Genomic DNA, 17255 nt, shown 5'->3' with positions numbered 1-17255 from the left:
TATAATCTCAATTGTGATCAACTACAATTCACCGCTCTTAAGGCATTACATTAATGTTGGGACTACTCGGAAAGAAAGGCTTTGCAATTTTTGTGGAACTAAATTAGCTCTCTGGCGCGAGGTAACCGACTGCGATCCCTGCTCCGAAGCATTTGCGGCATTCTTAGAATATTTACGGGAAGAAAATACTTCTTTTTACGCACTGCCAAATCCCTTCGTCATTGACGTAGATGCAGAGATAGGACTGCACGATATCGATTTCTCTAGGAGATTATCGACCTTTTTATACGGTCTATACAGTCGTAATTTGTATCAATAATCCAGTCAATTCAGTCTGTAAAAACCAACACGCATCCCAGTGTGAGCAGACTCGCTCCACGCGTAGCACGTCTCGCCTGTGACGTAACAACAAATTGGTGACAGCGGTGGGATAGATACATTTTTGGGTATTCCACCACGCCGCTTATCGAACCCGGTAGACCGCTCTCGTCGGTTCGATTAAATCTCGTATCCGAATGAATCGTAACATTATTATAACTCAGACGATAATCGTCATCGCTAATATTTCGCGCGCGTAGAAGAATCAGTTATTTCTCACTTTAATTATTAATGCAACGGACAACTGTCAAGCCCGCGAAAAATATCGATATGAATACGCGACAAGGCCCAAGGAAACCTCTTTCCGAAGAGAAGCTGGAGCATGTTCTCGTTGCACAGGAAGAAAAACCAGCGCTAAATTGCAAGCCGATTCCGAGGTTCTGGCTCGCGAAAGAGCAGAATGCGGAACTCCGCGCATTGCGTAAAGAGAGGTGCGAGGCCGAAAACAGTAGCACGATGCTCCGCGAAATGATGGAAGCTCTTACCATTTTACGAGGCGATTTCAATTCATTACGACGAGAAGTAGATACACGCCGTGAACCTGCTGAATGCCCGTCTTGGCAACGTTTTTCAGAACCGCCCGTATTAATAAGCGAGCTGAATGATTCGATAACTGAGCTTCCGCCTGCTCCTAAAATTACATACCGAGAGGCGACCGAATTCGCCATATTTCGATGGATATAATATTCCCCTCTCGAAATTCTTAAGCGCATGCCGTCAAGCCCGCGATATACTCCCTGCTAATTACGAAAAATCGCTGACGCGTCTTTTGATAGCAAAACTTCGCGGCCGATGTGACGTCCTGGGAGGTCCTGGTAGATCGGACGGAGCCGAAATCAACAGATCCTCGACAGCTACACTCACACGTTATTTGTGAGGTTCTTTTCCATGCGGTTAAGAGGGTAAAACCTCAGGATTAGATACTGCGAAGGAAGTAAGTAACAGAAATGTCGAAATGACTTTTATTTTCAGAAAAGAGTTTTCGATTTTGGGAATAAGGAATAATATAATATCACACTTGTGGTATTTGAATTGGAATTTATTCACTGTTATAAATGATAGGTATATATATATATATATATATATATATATATATATATTTAGCGAATGCGAGTAGAAGTACAAGTGCAAAAATGTACGTGCGGGTACAAGTGCGAATGCGAATAAAATGTAAGTGTCCGTGGATGTGAATCGCAAGTGGATACGAATGAATGAATGCGTGAATGAGCTCCAAGGTATCGTCACTTGAGGTTTTTATATGTTGCCAAAACATGGAAGTAGGGGTGACCTAAATTCCAATGTTATGATTCTACAGGTCTGAATAAAGCCTTTCATTATGAGTCAGCTATGATTCACGCATTTAAGACCTTCTAGGTCTTGTTCTTGACATAGTTTTCTATTGGTCGACTTAGTCTACATTTGCTGTGAGTCAGCGATGACTCGTGGTATTAAAATATTATGGCGCCCTTGACATTTAACGTTGGCCTACTTTCGCTTATAAACTGACCATGAGTCATACTTATGACTATTCGGTCGACCTATTTTGTTTTCAAAGAGTTATACTTCGTTATAATATTCCTTTCATATAGTTTGCTTGAATTTAAGCTTTTATAATAAATATTAATTATCGCAATATCGTTTTAGATATACTTTACAATTTTTATAATAATAATGATTACATCATATAACTAGTATATCTAAAATATATCAGTATAACTCTTTTTACATTTGTAATACATTATTTATTAAATGTTTTTAGATACAAAATGGCTCTGATTGTGATTGGTTGAATTGTTAGGGTAGTTTTCCATGCATATTAATATTCAAGATTTTTGTCATAGCCATAGGATTAGTGTTAATGAAAAAGGGGAAGTAACAATTATAAATATAAGTCTAGGATGAAGGTTTCTAGAAGTTGAACTGGTTTATATACGGAGATTTGCCTGCTGAACTGATTTGAGTTTTTGAGGTAAGTGTATATAAGGAACTTTATAATTGTTTAAATATCTTCTAAACGGTGCGAGTTAGATAGGTATGTGTAATGAGGTAAGTTGCAGGATTTCCTATGTGTTGTCCAAATCTATCATAATAATTATTTGTTAAAATAATAATTTATTTATTTATAAATTTTATTAAACGAAATTTAAATCGTAGAATTTCTTTTCTGAGATAAAATATGTTTCCATCGGTGTTGTATATATAATTTCATAAAGAAAACTATATTTTATAAGGAAATGTATAATGTACATATATATGTATACATGTGTGTGCTTTCATATACCCTTAATTTTGTTTATATCTTGAGAATTAAGAATCGTAACCACAAACTATATTTATATTTTCGAAAGGATTTTTGATGGAGAATGTATTCATGCAAGGAAAATATATCCATATAAGGACATCAACAAAATTTATCCTTGAAATAAGGATATATATCAGGTGAACTGTTGAATAAATGTTTTGTCATGGATTTTGTTATATTGTCATTATGACTTTTATTCCTTATTCATATCCTTTCTATTGTTATTAGTTTTATTATTAACTTTTATATTTATTATTAAAATGGAACAAAAGTGAAAGTGTTTAATATACAAGATTTCTTAATTTCTGAAATTATATTTGACGATATAAAGAAATTGGTTGGTATTTTGTTATTTATATAATTATATGATTTTGTTTATTAATTGATAATAAAGATATTACAATGTACCGATAATTGTGTAATTGTGTAAATGTTTCATTATAGTTTTCGTGCATTATGTGGGCGAGGTTTTATTTCCTACATTTGTTTTTATTCATTATTTACTATTTGTTGAGATTTTGTTGTTAATGTTGAAATGCTTATATAAGGATGTGATATTAAGCTCTATTTTCTTGTTACTTTACTGAACAGTCTGGAGAAGTGATTTCAGTATGTTCTGTTTTTTGTTAGTGAGGTTCTAGGGAAAATTTACTAGGAACATTAAGGCTGTAGTAGCGCCATAAGGTTGTGGTAAGGAGCGGCCATTTTGTATAAATCTTTAAATAATTTTAAGCGGTATATTCTGTTATTAAATGTATAGGAAGGGTTTGTTTGTGCTGTCTCCTGATACAGTCAGTCATAAGTAATTAAAATTTTTGAAAAATTTACATTAGACATGACCAGAGGTACTCTCGGCGGTGGGACATGACACCGAGCGCATTCGGCAGTAGCGGACGAGCCGTGCGATTCGGTAACTCAATTATCCGATCTTTTAGTAGGAGCCTTTGGGTCATTTAAAACAGTCGCGCAGTACAGGGGAGAATTAACCGCGATCCACCTGAGAGCTCGTGAACATATTCTCGATTACATAGATCGCGTCAAAGAATTACGTGCGGCCATCCGAGACGGAGAACGTAGTGCTCGAGTCTTTCTCGATAATCAGACAACAAAGGAGATTGATGACCTCACCGCTCAGAGTTTTTGTGAGGTACTCCCAACAGTATACAGATTACAGCTCAAACCCGAGCATTACCATTGTCTGTCCGATGCTTTTGCCGCCGCTAAGGCAATCGCCAAGAGGGAAAAATTAGAAAAACAACGATATGGTGACCGACCGGACAACAGATTAGACAGCGTCCGCATATCTCCGATACCGCGACAAACATCCGGGCACTACACTTCCCGTACACAGCAAGATAACGTGCGATACCCGGACCCATCGCGTCGCGGAGAAAACAATTCCAGAAGGGCGTATGCGGATATTCCGCCCGTGATATCACAATCTAATACAAATAATTCCTACACTAACCGCGCCGCCCGCCCGACGTATGCCGAAAGGACTGGCTTGTTTCAGCGAAGTAACGAGAACTCGCGCGTCGTTGAAAATCAACGACAAACTAAATGGTGCAGATACTATAAAAACTCGGGACACGAAATCGACGAGTGTAGAAAAAGGCAATATTATAACGAGCGCCAGTCGGGAAACGCGAACGATTCGCCCCGCAGACAGGACGCGGCGAGGGCGGATCAGCCGACCAACGCGTCAAATAAACTTAATAAATCCGACGGAAAATATAACAAACGCGAACAATCAAAAGTCAGAATAGCTACTTTAAACCCTAACGAATTCAGTCACGCGCCAACAGTAAGCGTATCTATCAACGGGTTGTTACCCCGCGTAAGATTTATAGTAGACACCGGGGCCGCCCCCAATTTAAAGAAACGTAATGTACGAGATGAGACAGAAGTAATCAAACATGACCTGCTGTTCCTTAGTGGCATAACAAAAGGTACCATCCCCACTTTGGGGTCAATCAATACGACATTTCTCGGAAACAAAATTAAATTACATCTTGTGCCGAACGACTTTCCAATAGAACAGGAAGGGATTCTAGGATCCGAATTCCTACGCGATAACGCCACGATAGACTTCGCAAAGAAAGTCGTAATATGGCAAGATATCCCCTTGTCCTTTTCGCAACACGAATCGATAGTAATCCCAGCGCGATCCCGCGCCGCTTTCTATGTAAACATATTAAATCATGATATGCAAATAGGCTATGTCCCTCGCATCGCGACAGAACCGGAAATATATATAGGCGAGGCAATTGTTACGAATCGTTGTGGCAGAGCCTACCTCCATGCGATTAATACGGGAAATACAGACCGCGAAGTGCCGGTCCCTACAATCGAGTTACAAACCATCGAAGCATTGTCTAACAAACGCGCAGATGAAGCTAGACCCACCGCGCGGCGCTCCCAAATCAATTCAGTAGAAGTCACGAATTTCAATGATAGAATTGCCAATATCGAGAAACTACTCCGCTTAGAACATTTAAACGAATTTGAAGCAAGCCATGTCAAAGGCCTAATAAAAAACAACGTAGATCTTTTCCAAGTGCCAGGAGACTCTTTAGATCACACAGACGTATGTTCGCACCGCATAGTTACCCGCGATGAACAACTGATAAATACTAAGCAGTATCGCTATCCTCCTATCCACAAGGAAGAAATTACGCGATAAGTCGATAAACTTTTGAACGACGTGATTACACCTTCAAAATCTCCTTACAATTCTTCCTTGTGGATAGTGCCCAAAAAACCAGACTCCAAAGGCAATAAACAATGGAGGATGGTTATCGATTTTAGAGCGTTAAATGAAAAAACTATAGGAGATGCGTACCCCCTGCCTAACATCGAAGAAATATTAAACCAATTAGGCAGCGCTAAATACTTTAGTATATTTGACTTGGCGTCCGGTTTCCACCAGATTCCCATGCACGAAGCCGACGCACCGGAAACAGTCTTTTCTACGCCCTATGGGCACTATCACTTCAAACGAATGCCGTTTGGATTAAAAAACGCTCCCGCAACTTTCCAAAGGCTTATGGATCAAGTGCTGACCGGACTCCAAGGAGTAGAATTATTTGTTTACCTCGACGACATCGTAATATATGCTAGTTCCCTGAAGGAACACGAAGCTAAATTTAATAAGTTGGCGAATAGACTGCGAAACTGCGATTGCAGCCAGACAAGTGTGAATTTTTGCGGAAGGAGGTGACATATCTTGGACATGTAATCACAAAAGACGGGGTACGTCCTGACCCCGAGAAAACAAAGGCGGTAGAAAGATTTCCGCGGCCAGCCAACGTTAAAAACATTAAACAATTCCTAGGCCGTGCTGGCTATTACAGGCGATTTATTCCTGACTTTTCTAAGGTAGCGAAACCGCTCACTCAATTGTTGAAGAAAGACACCTTTCCAACGGCTGGAATCGCAGGAACGCGCTTTTGATTATTTAAAAACAGCCCTGTGTACTGAACCGTTATTACAATACCCCGATTTCACGCGCCCGTTCATTGTCACGATCGATGCTTCCAAAAGCGCTGTAGGAGACGTACTCAGTCAAGGCGAAATAGGAAAAGATCTACCCATAGCTTATGCATCGCGAATACTGAATACCGCCGAACAGAATTATTCAACTATCGAGAAGGAGCTGTTGGCAATAGTATACTGCGTAAATCATTTCCGCCCTTACTTATATGGGCAAAAATTTAAATTAGTCACTGATCATAAACCATTAACCTGGCTCCATTCGGTAAAAGATCCGACCTCACGTTTGATTCGATGGCGTCTTAAATTAACTGAATATGAATACGAGGTAATCTATAAAGCAGGAAAGATAAATGCCAACGTTGACGCACTCTCCCGTAACCCGATTCTCCCAGTTCGACCGCAGAAACATGCGACCCCGCTCAACGACGATTCAGACGAATCCCTCTTCAGTAACATAAACAAAGATAACTCTCAAGAGTCGAACGGATCACATGCCGACATTCCACTGAGCGATAAAGGGAGCACGGAACTAGATTCAGACAATGACGACCATGACGAGACAGGCTCCGACGACGACTCTGAAAATGAACCGCTGATAGACAGAGTTAATACCCCCTTCGAACTTAAGAGACGATTTCTAAATGAAACAAACGAACGATTGTCATGGAGAAAAGATAATTTGGCGATATTCGTCTCACAAACCAGTGACCCCATAGACAAAGGAGCACTCGATCTAAAAGAAAGTAACAGATATCCTTCCATGAATGAATTATCGATAGGAAAAGTAAAAGTAATACGCGACAAAAAACGTTACATAATCGCCATGGTAATTGAACAAGGAAAGGGAATCTCTGCGCTAACAGAGATGCAAGCCCTCCGAACTGCAATAGGCTCGTTAGTTGACGCAACTCGAGAATTAGACTTAGCGACATTGTCGATTTGTAAAAGTAGTGTAGGCACGATAGAATGGCGAACAATATATAGAATGCTCAGGGATACTTTCTGGGACGAAGGAACGAAAATCACAATTTGTAACAACTCAACCAGTATACCTGATAACGAAAACCGCGACGAGATAATTAAAGAGTGCCACGCCTCCGCAATGGGCGGACACAAAGACATAACTAAAACATATAATCGACTAAAAACGCGATATCACTGGCCCGGCATGAAATGAGATATACAGAACGTAATAAATAACTGTCGGGAATGCCATATAAAGAAACTAGTCCGAATAAAACCAAGACAACAAATGATTCTAACGGATACACCCGATAGGGCGTTCGATAAGGTTTCTATGGATATCATGGGACCGTTGCCGACAACCTCCGCCGGAAACTCTTATATTTTAACCATTCAAGATCTGTTGACAAAATATTCAATAGCTGTTCCTTTAAGAAATCCCGCGGCAATCGACGTAGCCGAAGCATTTACGAACGAGTTCATATGTATTCATGGCGCCCCGAAAATTCTACTGACAGACCAGGGGACACATTTCCTTAATAATCTAATGCGAAATATTGCACGGAAATTCCAGATAAAACATTACAAAACCACAGCGTATTGACCGCAATCAAACGGCTCCATCGAGCGATCCCATCAAGTTCTATGGGAATACTTAAAGCAATTCGTGAATAAACACAGCGACTGGGACTGTCATCTTAGGCTAGCAAACTTCTCATATAACACCAGCGTACACGAGGGGACATTATTCACTCCCCATGAGTTAGTTTATGGTAGGTTGGCGAGAACCCCTACTAGCAAACCGGCGCCAGATGACGACGAACACGAAAGTTATACGCGTTACTTAACGGAACTATATAATAAAATTTTTGAGGCTCAGGCAATGGCCAGACGTAATTTAATAAACGCTAAAATAAAATCTAAGAAATATTACGACAAGCGAGCGGTGCAGAGAAACTTTTGTATAGGTGATCAGGTATATTTACTTAACGAACCAAGGAAGAATAAACTGTCCGACCAGTATTCTGGCCCGCATAAAATATTAGAGATTTTCAAAAATAATAATATAAGAATTGCGTTAAAATCAGGAAAAACGCGCGTTGTACACATAGATAAGTTAAAACGACCGGGGAATCGGAGCCCCACCACAACTGACTCCCCACCAGACGGCACTTCGAGGAGTAAGGAGTGTGCTGCTTTAGTCAGTTACCGACGGACCCCAGTGTTACGTCGCAGGCGGTGGCGAGATTGCCAAAGCAAATCGCCACGTGGCACTGGACCAAGGCGGGAATACGCTCGCCTCTCGGCGACGCTGCCAGCGATCGAGCGGCAAATCGCCAACAGCGGTTCGGAAGAATTAAGGAATTAAGGAATTAAGGAGTACGAAACCCTGATTATACTGCTCAAATCCGCGGGAACCCCTCCGATAATGTCAGCGGCGAATTATTAAGTTCTCAGGAAATTTCAGTGAATTACACGGCTAACGTTGCGTTTAACCAGACGTTGGGCGATTATTAGACTGTAAGCGGATCAGTGCAACAGAGAAGTTGGTTAGCCGGCGCGATAGGATGCCGTCGGGAGCGGGATTGGTCTCGTCGAGGTAGTATCGCCCGCAGATGTTCTCTATAGCGTTGCCTAATTCCCTGAGCACTTCTAGAGACACAGTAAAAACTTCGGTGCAGTCAGGGCAGAGCTCAATGTCGCGGACTATTACAAGACTAGCGCGGCAGCAATCGCAATGATCCCGGGCGGAAGTATACCCGAACTGGAACGCGTGGACCAATTCAAGACGATACGTAAGAGTTCCCTCTGGTATTTCTTCCTTACATCGAAAGCAAAGATATTCGGCACTATTAGGGAGTAACTCGGCGATAGCGTCGTCCACGCGTCGATATCCGAACGTGGTAAGGCAACGCACCGTGCTCCTACGGTATCTGTATACGGCGGCCGGGTGAGTGCGCGAATCTCGTGGCTCGAGAAAGCAAGGCGGGCACATTACGTCAAATAACGGGAATTAATATTACGCGGCGAATATTCAATATTAAAATGATATTACGAAACTGGAATATTCCGTGCGTAGCGATAAACCGGCTCAAAACCCTACATGCCTTAGGAGAAAGTGGCAAGGGCGGCAAAAAAAGGGTCGGTCGTAAAACCCTTCCGGTCGGGCGATGCAACTATGCGACGGTCGGTCGACGCGAACAAAACGAGTGACGCAACCCGAAAGAATCTTGAACGCGAGTACTCTTATATTCATTCACGTCTAATTCCTTTATACTCTATATTTTACTGAAACGTATGCAAGATGGGAACGCGAAAGCAACCGGGAATAAAACTTGATGTATGATTTTCACCTACCTTTCGGTGTCCGCTCTGCGCAGATACTCCTCGAGGGAGATGCGTGGTCCGAAACTGCTTCCCTGGTAAGCTGCTACGGGGGTGGACGGGGCCGGTAAGGCGCTCCAGAGGCGGTCGTGCACGAGAAGTTCGTACTCGCCGTCGTAACTCACTTCCTCGCCGATGATCGCGTTATGATCGTAAATCGCGGCCACGTGGAGGTCGTATTCAAGCCGCCGAAGTGCGTTGTTACGACCCGCGCGATTCCTCCGTGCTTTAGGCATTCGGCAGAGGCTCCAGGCGTATATTGTATTTAATTAAAAGATTAGAATTACCGCGTGCTCGAAGTCCAATGTTTCCTTCGTGGTAAGTGCGGATAACGCACAACACCTTGCCCCCGGAAACGATTGGAATTCTCGCTTTAACTGCTAATTATTCGGTAAAATAAGGTTTGAGTTGTTAATGCCCGTTGCCTCTTTAGCCTCGCGAACACTTCCGATTTCTCGCGGCGATAGGAAGGATGATGCAATGAATGACACGTGGCGAATACACTGTACTTACTATATTCAAATATTCATGAATCGAATTACACTCGCGTAACACTTGGTTAAATTTAGAGCAATACAAAATTTAGAATACAAATGATCACTTAATTAACTTAACTAGATTGAGACGAAATAGAATTGACTTAAAATTAGAATTGGAATTGGGATTGGATTTGGATTGACACTCGCACGATGTGTACTACTCGACGGCGCGTACAAGAGTGAACGAGCATGGCCGCGCGTTGTAACGCGTGCCTGCGGCGGCGCTGTTGCGCAACGTGGCGGTAGCGTGGATACGCCAACGCACGTGGCGCAAGATGGCGGATGGCGTGGGCACGCCAAAGCACGTGGCGCAAGATGGCGGATGGCGTGGGTACGCCAAAGCACGTGGCGCAAGATGGCGGATGGCGTGGGTACGCCAAAGCACGTGGCGCAAGATGGCGGATGGCGTGGGTACGCCAAAGCACGTGGCGCAAGATGGCGGATGGCGTGGGTACGCCAAAACACGTGGCGCTCGCGACGGTCATAGCCTATAAAGCTAGGCCAGACGCACATATCTATAATGGTCGTTGGTCGGCCAATCAGCGCGCGGCTGACTGGAGATGATGCGCAACAGCAACGCGAGCCTTATCGTAGTATTAATAATTTTACAATTATTTAGGTTCATTGTTAGCATGATTTATTTATTATTATTATTTAATTTTATTACTTATATTTATTACAGTGTATATTCACTGGCGGTAAGGCGCAACGCGTGATATGTCAACGGCAGGAGAGCCGGTTGTTGCCAACTTTGGCTTGAATAGTGGCGCTTCTGCGCAGGTGGGAAAAGGGGAAGGAAAAGAAATTTTTACGTTGGCTCTCCTGACGTTACAATACAACCTCGTTAGTTGGGTTTTAACGTGTTTTTCCACGTATACAAATTTCGAATTCATATATGTGAAGATGTCGAGATTGTCCATAGATATGCGAGTTTTAGATTGAAAGGTTCTACCCCTTTGAGTTTCAAATATTAATAACTTGGGGTGCTCTGTATTGTAGGGCTTATATCCACATACGTTTATTTCTGATGTTCGGGCTAATGCAATCGTTGTGTCATCCGTAGTTACGATATATATCTCGGGTGCTGTTTGGTTATCTCGTGGAGACAACTTTACTGCTGTCCCTTCATATAGGACATCATATCTGTTGAAATGACAAATGTCGTATGGTGAAACGGTCCAATAGGTTTCGGTTGTTACGTCGCAGGCGAGACGTGCTACGCGTGGAGCGAGTCTGCTCGCACTGGGCTGCGTGTTGGTTTTTTGCAGAATAACTTGACCGGATTATTGATATAAATTGCGATTGTATAGTCCGTATAGAAAGGTCGATAGTCTCCTAGAGAAGACGATATCATGCAGTCCTATCTCTGCATCTACGTCAATAACGATAGGATTTGGCAGTTCGTAAAAAGAAGTATTTTCTTCGCGTAAATATTTTAAGATTGTCACAAATGCTTCGGAGCAGAGATCGCAATCGATTACCTCACGCCAGAGAGCTAATTCAGTTCCGCAAAATTGCAAAGCCTTTTTTCCCGAGTAGTCCCAACGTTAATGTAATGCCTTAAGATAGCTCTGAATTGTAGTGGATCACAATTGAGATTATACCGGGATTTGCACTTTAGGCATACGAGGTTGGCGGAATTTGTAGCTATGCCGACCATACCCAAATTCGACTACACACCAAGAGATACTTATTTGATGATTAAAGACGGCGGCCGAATATGGTTTCCTTTGACGTGACCTTCCGATTGTCCTTTGCACATATCGCAATTCACAAATAGAAAACGGAATTCACCTACCTTTCGTTGGCCCGGTTCCTGGATTTGGGCTTTTAATTCTCTTTTAATTGCCAGCCTGGCGGGTCTCGGGATGCACACTAGGATGCGAGGCGCCTAAGGCAACGTTGTTGGATTCGGGGGACTTGGAGCCCACAAGGCTATTTTCGAAATATCCTTCGTATTCTAGTTGGTAGATTTCTTCGCACCCGAGCAATTCACTCAAATCACCGGTGAGCGCAGATTTAATTTCAGCGCAGATAGAGTTCGACGAATCGCACGCTGACATCCGGCGCGGTTTTTGCGTTTATTCGGCAGTGACCATGAAGGGAAATGTTGCTTCCCTTACAAATTATGAATAAAAGATTAAGTTTTCTATCGCGATGAGAACCTGTGGCCCTCTGTGAGGAGTAGTGCGGGTGGACGCACAATTTGTCAGATATCTTATAATTTGGCGAATTAAAATGCGTGAGAAGCGGTACCTCTCTTGGGGAGTGCGGGTGGACGCACAAGTTGCTAGCCAAGAGAGCAAGCACGGCTTGCCAGGTCGCTTATTATTTGATTAAATTACGCGCGGTCACTCTACTTCGCGAACTCTGTCGATTGTACGTTTCGCTAGAATGGATGGAAGGATTGTATTTGTTAAGTGTTTGACACACACTAATCACTTTTCACTTATATATATATTGTAAGGTATTCAAATACAAAATTAATTGATACAAAGATTGATTAAATTGTAAAACACGTTTAAAATTAGATTTATAAGAGCTTGAATTTAAATTGAGTTAGATTCACTAGTACTACGAAAGAATTGGAATTGATTTGAGATTGGATTCGAGTTATTTCTTTTATATTAGCTCGATTCCTGGCTGAGGTAGTATTTTTTCGCAAAATAATTACGAGTTTTCACTACTGTTGGTTCGTGGTCGGGCCCCGCCGTGACGCACACCCTCCCTTCTTATTCAGGGACTCGAGCCATGCTTGATGCAATCTCTCCTGTCGTACTCCAGGAGGATTATTTGTATATTTGCCAATGGCGTTGGAGGGTGTCGCCGCTGCAGTCCGACCTGCATCCATCGAGAGAATAGGACCATCATCTCTTTGGAGTACCGATCGTGGGGATTCGAAAGAATACATATATATATGTATATTGTAATATATATATATATATATATGTATCATTGTATTGTTAACGTGTTATTCTAAATACGTTGTTTGCGATAAATATCATCACATGCCTCGGTAGTCGAAAGGGCAAGATGCCTGCTCGGTAAGCAGGAGATCCAGGTTCAATTCCTGGCTGAGGTGGTATTTTTTCGCAATAATTACGAGTTTTCACGACTGGTTCGTGGTTGGACCCCGCCATGATCCTCCCTTCTTATTTATCCAATATTAGAATTAGAATTGAACTTTCTTAATACTAGAATTGGAATCGAATTAAAAGAGGGAGTTCATGGACTGGAGGTCCTCTCCAGTCGGATTCGCGAGATGAAGTGCACACAATCGGCCATGCACTGAAGTGCTTCGATTCGGCGGCTCGAAACTGCGGCGACGCTAATGATGAGGTGCGCGCTCGATGTGGGAGACATTGGTGATGGGAGTGCGGCGCTCGCGTGGGAGGCTAAAGGATCGCCATGGTGGGGCTCGCGGTAGCCTTGGGATGTACCACGTTCTTTGCTTCATGTTATAAAGATTTATCATTGTAAAATTGAAAAGGATAATATCTTTACCGTAGGAAATAAAATTATTAATTAATTCATTTATTCTGACGCGACAGACGTGACAATAGGCAATTTATCCATTTGAGCGTGTTAATAAATAAGGTCTTTCCTACTTTTAGTACTTGTACAACATCTCAGCTCGGGTCTGATGATAAACAGGCTTCCTGGGATCGGTCCGAAATATTTAGTGACGGCAATCTCGGAATACGGAACTCAATTGATCGTAACCTCCATGGGATAGGCGGGTAACCACACACTTCCTTTGAAATAGTTTTTGTATATTTCGTCATAGACACCGAGTAAGTCTTGCAAATGTTTAGGGAATGTTCGTGCAGTCTTTGAAAGAATGCTTTTAAGTTTTGAAATTGTTCGGCTCTATGCCTTCGCTTTGTCATCGCAGTAAGATTCTTTTATAAGAGACCTTATAATAATTTTATTTTCACTCGTTCTATATGTTATACGTGATACGACACGTTGCATTGGAATGCCGTGACACATTCAGGATAAGATAAGATACGTTGCTACAGATATTGCGTCTCGCGGGCGCTTTGGACGCCGGACGATCAGAGGCCCGTACAAGGCACAATCTCTATATTTGAAGTTAAGTGCAAAGGAATTTTGTAATATCGAAAGCGAACAACAGTTCGGTTTAGTTCCGACGTCGAGGGGCCGCCCCATCAAGCGGATAGCGGTGCCTATCAGTAGATCAATAAAAAACGAATGATTAATTGACAAAAACACTTTGATTTTAATTCGCGTTAAGAATCTTTGACCTCGTGAACTCAATCGATTACGTTTCGCAAGTGTTACGTCCGTGTGCTGGACGAAAGATAATATCTCTCGTCAGGAGGAGGAGAACTCGGGTGGACGCACGGAACCTCTCCTTTTCTCGCGGAACGTCGTGATGCCGATCCACGAGTCGAACGCGCGTTAAGGGGGGCAGGGATCGGGTCAGCGTCGGCGACGTTATTACCCTTGCCTGCGCCCGCGCTATTCGGCGGTCCGTTTTAGGTCAGAGAACCGAATCTCTTTGACCAGGGATGGACCTAGTGCGATCCTCAGGGAGCCGGGAACGGCGCGGGGTCAAGTTTAGGAGAGAAAAAAAATGTTTACTACCAAATTTTGATCAATTAATTTAATAAAAAATAATAAAAGTGAGCTACAATTTTCTGTTCGTGTACATAAAAAGGTTGAAGTATTGGTAACAAAGAGAAGTCTTATACATAAAAAATATAAAAAAAAAATAATCGCGGGCAAGGAAAATCTGGACTTATATACCCAATTGCTCTAGTTGGGGTAAAAAGTTGGTGATCGCGAATATGTCTATGGGATCGGGTTGCAGGTGTGGAGGAGGATTAGGGTGCGCGGTGCGGAATGCCTTGATTGGGACGAGGTAGGGAAGAGGATCACGAGAAATATACATAGGGACGGTATCGGTTATTGCATGTCTGGAGATTTGGTCCCAGAATTGTTTGTCAGGTTTAAATTTTCTTGGGATGAAGAAGGTGCCAGGAGGTGGATGGGCGGGAGAGCGAGGAAATTGACGGACGAGGTGAAAAAACTTCTCCACGTCGAAATTTTCCGAAGTACACTGGTTCTCGAATTCGGCCGCGGAGCGGAGGGCGGAGGCGTATTGATGCAGCGAGATGTTGGCTAGTCCCAGCTCTACTTCTATTAAGCGTTCCGCGAGTTCTTCGGCGTGGCAGGTTTCGCGACGAATTCGCTTATTTGCCTTCTCGCGACGGTGTCGCAATGCCCGTTTCGTTCGTCCGTTCCGAATGGCATTTGTTTGGTTCACTATATGAATGAGAGTCAGATAAGAGAGAAATTGAGGAATCGAAATAAGGCAGCTTCACCGAATCAATCGGCGGCTTGCCCGGTTGGAATGTTGCGGAATTGGAGGAGGCAGCTTCACCGAGTTAATCGGCGGCTTGCCCGGTTAGAAGGTTGTGGAAATGAATATTGTGAAGTCAGGGAAGGCAGCTTCACCGAGTTAATCGGCGGCTTGCCAATTTGGAATGTTGGGGTGTTTTTAAGATAAATAAATTGAGAGAAATAAGTAAATAAGAGGTCGCGAACCAAACTGCCAGTTACCGCGGGGAAAAAATGATAAGCTTGGACTTACTTTTGTTGTAGCGGCCGGCGGCGATGGTCGAGGAATGCAATTGCCCAGGCTGGATCGTTGAATTGTTCGAAAATAATAAAGTCGCGCACAGATTCTAACTGTAATAATTTCGGTGTCGACCACGAATGTAGCAGGAAGAAGAGGTCGATCCGCTCCGAGTCGCGGTTTTTAAAGGGTTCCGAAGGAGTGGGAATATCTGAGGGCGTGATGGATTTCCGTATTGGCTTGTCAAATGATAGTTTAGGAAAATTGTGAATATAGAGGAAGGAGGGGAGCGGTGTTCTGTGAATTGTGGTCGTGTTTCCTTTTCCAGATTTCCCAGCGAATGATATAATTAGTTTTTAGATAGATAGAATTATTAATAAAAATTCTCCCGCTAGTTCACACTCTTCAATCGCTCATTGGTGTGCCAGCCAACGGCCACTAATCAGTTCTTCTTGACTGGTGCTTTTTGTGTTTCCCCACCAATGTGGGAAGTGTCATCCCCGAACGATCCAACGCGTTTCCTATCCGTTAGGGATTTGCTTTCGTAAATATTAATTTTTATTGGTGAGTCATAAACCTGTTGACGCCGACGAGCCGGTTTACCAAGTGTTTTTTTTTGATAATGAGACATATCTCGGGAGAAAGATTGTTTATTTAGAGTTTTTTTGATTGATCGGGTTATTTTTTGTTTGATCGTTCGAAGTGCTCCGTTTATGGACTAGCAGCCGTTAAATTTTTCCTTCCCGAAAGAGAAGAATTCGTGAAGTCCCCCGGACGTAACACAAGGATGAGTAGGGAAGGTACGCTTGTTAACACAGACACTTCCATTTTAACTTTAATAAAATAATAGAACTGTATGAATATAATTATACAAGGAAAATCCTCGTTTGCTCGATACAATGGACTCTTTAGATAGAATAGAGTATACGCTATTAATATTACTTTATATTAAGTGTGTAATTATAGTAGGTAGTGTAATAATAGCAGTATATGAATAATGATTGTAGCTATACTTTTCTGTGATAAATTGACAAAGAATCTTAACTCAAGATGTGATTGATAAAGAAAAATAATCCTTACTTTCGGATTTAAGGAACAAAATAATCGTCGTAGTATTATTTGAAGAATTAAGAACAAACGTACTGTAAATTTTACGTCTCGCGCACTTAACCTAAGATAGGATGCGGGGTTCCCGAGGCTGGATTGAGTCCATCCTGAGACGCAAAGTGAAGTCCTAAGATCTTCACCCAGAACTGCTCCGTGCTGATCATGCACTGAGCTCCTTTGATTCGGCGGCTCGGCGTGCGGCGACGGTTTTTGGTGGGGCGGTTGCGCTTGCGCTGCAGCGCCTGGAAGTGGGGGCCATGCTGTCAATAGAGGGGTCTCCTGTAATATCATGGAAGGGGAATTTATAGTCCTTCTGGAGAAGAGTCTTGCGCTTTTCTAATATACGGCGCATTTTATAATTAATACTTATTTATCTAAAATATAGAAATTAAAAATAAAGATAGTTATATTATAATACTTGCTATGTGTTTTATTATAATGCAAAATTTAAGGCGCGGTTTACACGCACGACGTGACACCT

The sequence above is a fragment of the Pogonomyrmex barbatus genome, unplaced genomic scaffold (assembly GCF_055798465.1).
Source record: "Pogonomyrmex barbatus isolate J1 unplaced genomic scaffold, ASM5579846v1 scaffold4, whole genome shotgun sequence".
NCBI lineage: Eukaryota > Metazoa > Arthropoda > Insecta > Hymenoptera > Formicidae > Pogonomyrmex > Pogonomyrmex barbatus.
The sequence above is the reverse complement of the archived record's forward strand: the minus strand, read 5'-3'. Positions refer to the sequence as shown.